Raw genomic sequence first — 7,191 nt, forward strand, 5'->3', positions numbered from 1 at the left:
ATATATACGTACTTTATATAACACTGTTTATTGCGTAACAATATGAGTATAAATATATACATGGATATGCGATCGTTATCTGCAGCCACAAAAGACACAATTTAGAAATAACTTTTGGTTATAAAATCTGGTATTATGTGTAAGGACACACACGCGCACACACGCATGCAGACACACACATACACTCTGTGCTCGCATGCAAACACACACATACACATCTGTGCTGGAGTGTATGTGCTGCCGTACACGATATGCTACCAGTAGGTTTAGGTTTCAATAATCGGTTCCACATTAATCTTCTGCATTCTACGCAATATAAGTCCAAGCATCACATCAGAAGATAGATTAAAGTGAAGAGTCTGAGCCATGTTATATAATGAAAAGCACAGAATGGATATTTATGCTTTACATTCATGTATTTCAGTGAATCAACAGCTTTTATCTTTAAAGTGTCTGCAATTGCCGACATTTTGAAGAGTTATACGGTTAACTCCTCGAAATATATATATAACTGCATTAAAATACCAATAATATTTTCTGCGTTTATATTTCATACATTCTTTTATTCTTTTACTTGTTTCAGCCACGAGACTGTGGCCACGCTGGGATACCGCCCTGAAGAATTTTAGTCGAAGGAATCTCTCCACCTTGAAGATGGAGGTTGGCTTTACGGTAATGTTTATGAGCATCCAATACTGGTTGCATATCCGTGACTTTTTGCACTCCATGTGTCAGCATTATAATTATTTCGTAATTCCGACCCCCCAGAAACAGCTGTCGGACCTGCGATACCATGCCCATTCCTCTTAGTTTTCTTTACTATTTTGTACTCCATGTAAATTTGCTTTGTAAATAAATAGATATCTTTATGCTTATACACGAGTGTTCATCTTCCAAATATTTTCAGTTTTTGTCTCTCTGTATGTATATCTCTATATATATTTACAAGCGAATATGTAATATGTATGTATGAATGTATGTACGTACTTATGTATACTTTATATATCAAGCCCAAGCGTGTTTACTTTCAGCACTATCTCCATATCATCTTACCTGGATTCTTCCTATAGCCATTCTTTACCCCGCGGACTTCGGAATGTAAGTTGAAATCATTTGAGCACAACCGTGTGTTTTCTATATTGAGCATCTCTGGATTTCAGCTATTGACTCTGTGTGTGTGTGTGTGTGTGTGTGTGTGTGTGTGTGCGTGCGTGTGTGCCAAAAAATATTCACAATATAGTGGCATAGTAGCAAAGATAGTATTAAAGCTATATAAATGCATAATTATGTCAAAATTATAAATCAAAATTTTGCGTATTTAAATGCTAACAGGGCTTCTGAATTGCTACGTGCGCCCGCACGCACACACACACACACACACACACACACACACACACACACACACAAACACACACACGTATATATATTAATCGATTTGGTGCAATTCTGTATAAGAATATGAATTGAGAGAAATAAGAATATAAAATAAAATAGATCTGAATTGCAAAAGTTTTTTTTTTATTCGAGCATATTTATAGTAATACAACAAATAATAGAGTGAGATACACAAAGCAAATAATTTTAAAACATTTTTATTGTACGAATAAAAAGAAGAAAAATACTTGCTCTCTTCATCATTGCTCAACTTCGTTCGCCTATGAATTGACACTGTTCATATCAGTGATTCTATTGAATGCCAGTTGAAAAATCCTCGTAGTTTTAGATTTTCTTTCTCTCAATCTCCCCCTCGTTCCCTCATTGTCCAATGAATACAGAGATAGCACGCATAACATGTAACAATAGTGTAAAATGACTCTAGTTCAGAACTCATGTCTCCTTCTGGTGTTGATAGATGTGTTGCTCACTGGTTGGATGGTGTATGGTATGTGTGGCAATCGTCGTATACAATAGCTTATAACATAACAGCTGAGGCTTTATTAACAGGATTGTGTATTTCCGCAGAAAGCAGTTCAACTGTTAGATGAATCTTTATCAAGACTTTCCAGCAAATGCTAATAAGATATCCGTATGAGCCGCTTAGATTTTCAATATCGTATTCATGCATCAGTACTTCTGTATACTCCGAAATATAAATTAATACAATAATATAGAATAGACAGATGGGCAGTAAGACACACGTGCAAATACACATCCATAAATATAATATACCCACACTGGCATACACTTATATGCATATGCGTGTCTACATCAGTATTCGTTTGCATAAACTAACAAACCCCCCCCCCCCCAATAACGACACTCGTACATACACAACTATACGTTCAGACTCAAATATTTACAAACACACTAAATAACTAATCAGATATGCATACGTAATTTTACATAGCCTCTCAGTAGATATAGTCTGGTACATACATCCACACTTAAATGTATATGCACAGCAATAATTTTTCATAGCATATCTCTATAGACTTCGTGTCAACATCATTAAAATCTGGAACCAAGAGGGACGTTCCGAAGTCTACTAATTAAAAAAAAATGCAATAACAAACAATGTAAAGTAAACAATAAACAATATTGAAATGGAAAGCAACAACAACAAACAACAATAAGAGAAACATCATCAAGAAAACAAACTGAGCAGTGTTATCAATAAAAAAGACAAAACAAAACGACAATTTATTAAGTTTGTATGGCGGAACAGACTGTAGCACGGTCTTTAAAAATCCGGATGAGATCGATGCAGTAAAATATTTTAGAATAATTTCTAAGTAACGTTAACAACAACATAATTATTAACTCATTCAATACCGGGTTCAAATTACATCGACTCCAGTGCTCAACTGGTACTTATTTTATCGACTCCAAAAAAGATGAAAGGTAAAGTCGACCTCGGAGGAATTTGAACTCAGAACGTAAAAACGAACGTAATGCTGCTAAGCATTTTATTCGGTTTGCTTGCTCGTCGCCTCATTTAATATTGACTTCAAATTTTAGCACAAGGCCTGAAATTTCGGTCAGTTATATCGTCCTCAGTGCTTCACTGGTACTTAGTTTATCGATCACGAAAGGATGAAATTTGAACTCAACGTAAAGACGGACGAAATGCCACTAAAGGATCTTACTCGGCTTGCTAGCTCCCCATATTATTCAATATTAACATTAGCGATAATATCATAACGATACATCGTGGGACTTACTAGAAATAACTGCCCAATTTCCCTTAAATTATTTCTTACTTTTTTCATATATACATACATTTTCTAGATATATATGGACACATATAAGGCGGCGAGCTGGCAGAAACGTTTGCTCGTCAGACGAATGCTTAGCGGTATTTCATGTCTTTACGTTCAATTTCCGCCGAGATCGACGTCCCCTTTCGGGGTCGATAAATATATACGACGAACTCCTTTCAGTTTCCGTCTACCAAATTCACTCACAAGGCCCACGATTATAGAAGAAGACACTTACACAAGATGCCACGCAGTAGGACTGAACCCGGAACCATGTGCTTGGGAAGCAAGCTTCTTACCACACAGCCTCACCTGTGCCTATGATTAAGAAAATTCATGTGCGTGGTGTGCGCATTGCACCAGATTTTTTAATCATTTCTGCAGACTAGATTGTATATTTGTGTCTGTTACAGAGTTAAAAGTTGTTCACAACTGAAGTGTTTATTGTATTAGAAAATTGAAGCTGTTTGAGTTATATTAAGAATCTGTGGTCGTCATTAGAGGCTATTGACATTTGTAAGGACTGCCTTACAATTTTCAATTGCACTTGTCAGATTTTTTTATTAGTTTTAACCGAATATTGTCCAACTGTAGAATGGGAGATTGCATGACTATGATTTAAAAAGATTTCTTAATATGTGTAGTTTCTGCAGTTTGGTGTCGTAAAACGCAGGAAATCTTTAAGTTTTCTTTGGTTGATAAATATTCGCACACACATATACACACACACACGCACGCACACACAAGTGCGCGCGCGCAACAATACAAGAAGTTGGAAAACTTTTTGGGCATAGTTTATTCACCATTACACATGTTTCGTTTGCTAATAGGAATTACAAAGTTTTACATGTTAGATAAACATGATCACACAGCTTGGATTTTACCCTACGTACATAATATTATAATATATATATATATATATATATATATGCTTTAAGGAGAAAATATATCATATATGTGTTATCTTTAGCTTAAGAATATGTGAGTTTAGAGTTGGACACTGTTAGGGTTTTGCTGAAAGCAAGGGCAGTCCTTCACAGAAATCTTTTATACTTATCTAGTCATTTTCAGATATGTAGTCACAGCTAGACTACCCCTTCCTCAAATAACTAAAACGCGTCCAAAGATACCATTGTGCTGTCAAAGATCGCATTCATTCTTCAGCATTCAACATTTAATTCATGAATTTTCATTAATTAACCTTCTGTGGTTTTCTCCTCTTTCTTCGTTAAAAAGTGTCATTTCATTCGGAAATAATTGTTTTCATTTCTAAGATTGTAATTATAATTAATTATCTAATTATTTGTCTCTTTTTCTTACTACATCAAGTGTGAAAGGGCTCACTTTACTATAAAAAAAAAACGACGAGTTCATTAATATCAAATATATAAATTACTAGAATCGGGTGAAATGATTGACCAATCTATATGAAACTTCCAGTGCAGGCAGTTAATGGCTGGCGAAACTTGTAAGCAGGTACCTTGCACTTACAGCTGTTGAGTGATTAAAGCGGACAGTTTAGTGAAAGTTGGAAATAATAGTCTCATAAGACGGTGAATAGGCAGAATGGTTAAAGCGGAGTTATTTGTCCGGGCTCACTGCGCTCTGAGCTCGAATTTTCCCGAAGCTAACTTTACTTTTCATCTTTTCAGAGTCGGTTGATATAGTACCAAAGTACCAACCAAGTAAAGAAGCTGCTTCCTTTTCTAACTGTTTGAGAAGTGTTGAGGAATTTCGGGAAGCAGGGAATTTTTGAAGAATGCAGTTGAAAATCCCCACGGGTAGTTTATTCCAAGCTTCGAGAATTCTAAACGTAAAAAAATGTTTCGAAATTTCATATAATTCAAAAAGGTGAGCAAAGTTGTTGAAAAATGATGGATAGCTTTGAGGGTTTCTGCCAAGTCACTTGCTAGATGCCGAATCCTCCCGTTCAAAAAATGGCGACTGTGTAGGGACCCATCTACTACTAGATTCCATTTTGTTTAAATCCATACATTCAGTCTACTTCGGCTTCAAAATCACCCAATAGCAATTTACGAATTTATAAGATTGCTTAAAAAGCAGTAAAATATGTTGCATATTTATCCTGCCAGATATTTCTGAATGATTAATGTACAAATTTTAAGATTGTAATTCTTTGAATTATTAACCTAATCTTTGGAATTGAAATATCCATTTTTAAATAGCTAAAACCTGTGAAATCTGTGAGCTGGCAGAATTAATAACATGCTGTTCAAATTGCTTCACGCCATTTCGTCTGTCTTTACGTACAGAGTTCAAATTCCGCCGGCGTCGATTTTGCCTTTCATCCTTTCGGGGTCAATAAAATAGGTACCAGTTGTGCACGGGGAGGGGGGGGGGTGCAATCGACTTACCCCCTCCTCTGAAATTGGTGCCCCTGTGCCAAAATTTGAAACCAGTATTTAACATTTGCACTACATTCATTAGGAGTTTTATATATATCCACGAATAAAACATCTGATGATTATTTGAGATCAAAACATACCGTAAATAAAAATATATACAAAATTGTTTTATTTCTAAAGTTGAGGTTAACAGTCTGAAAAATTCGACAGGTAGACCTGGAGTAGAGATGACATGTCATTGAAGAGGTTACGAATGGCGACGACAGAACTTAGCTGACAGACTGATTAACTGAACGATCCTTTATTTAATTGGTTAAATGGCAAACTAATTTACTAATAGTAATAAAAGAAGTGAAATCGAACCAGTGCATGTGTTCATTATTGGCATACTGACTCTCCCGTGACACAACAAAATATGTTTCAACTTACGAGACCATCTCAAGAATTTTGCAAGCCAAATACAGAAGCGAACTGTCATTTTATTTAAAATTACTACTAAATATTACGTATTTTCTATTTAATTACATTGAAAAGAGTGACAAGCTGGCACGAAGGATAACATTCTTAGCAGTATTTCGTCCGTTTTTATGTTTGAATTCAAATTCCACCGAGATCAACTTTGACTTTCATCCTCCGGGGTCGATGAAATAAGTATCACTTGAACGCTGGAGTCAAAGTAACCGACTAGCTCCATCCCACCAAATTATACATTTTCTCTGCATTGTGCCTATATAAGGGTTTAATCACAACTTATTCTTGAATTATTAACATTTCCTGAACTTATTCCATTGTAGTGTTCAATTTCTTCTATTCGCTTTAATACGTCGAAGCCATGTGCCTAGACTAGAGTCGTGATAATTCTTGATCTTCGACCTACTCTTGTCCGTTCATTGGATTACATTAAATTATGGACTACGATGCTACGTCCAGTGCCTATTTTATTGATTTTGTTCGCATAGACAAACTACGAAAGGAAAATGTTGGAGGCTGGAGATCTCTATCGTATTTACATAGTGTTTGCGATTGTCAACATTTGTAAATATTGGTTTATTTATTACGTAAAAGCAACCACTTTAGTTTATGAGGGGATAGAAAATAAGATTAGACGGTGTTTATAACTCACTAAAGTGTTATTAGGTGACGCATTAACGAGAAATATATTTAATTAAGATTCGAAACCAAGACGCAAATAATAGAGTTATGTACAACACTATTCCTAAGTATATATTGGTTTCATTTTAATTCGATAAATGGGGAATAGCGACGTTTATGTTTATCTTTAGGATACTAAGAGTATAAGAAGGTAGCGAATCGGTGGCATAGTGGACAAAATGCTTAGAATGATTTCTTCCAGTCTTATAATGTGAGTAAAAATTCCGCCGAATTCGATTTTGCCTCTCATCCTTTCGGGGTCGATGAAATAAGTACCAGTTGAACACTGAGGTTGATGTAATCGATAAAACACATCCCTTCACAACAGCCGGTCAAAATTTGAAAGTATATTAAGAGTATTAGAAAAATATTGATGTATCAATTTCTCTGCGTGGCATCTTGGGTAAGTGCATTCTACTATAGCCTCGTGGTGACCAAAGCCTTGGTAGACGGAAACTGAAAGAAGCCTGTCGAAT

This window comes from Octopus bimaculoides, chromosome 8 (assembly GCF_001194135.2).
Source record: "Octopus bimaculoides isolate UCB-OBI-ISO-001 chromosome 8, ASM119413v2, whole genome shotgun sequence".
Taxonomy (NCBI): domain Eukaryota; kingdom Metazoa; phylum Mollusca; class Cephalopoda; order Octopoda; family Octopodidae; genus Octopus; species Octopus bimaculoides.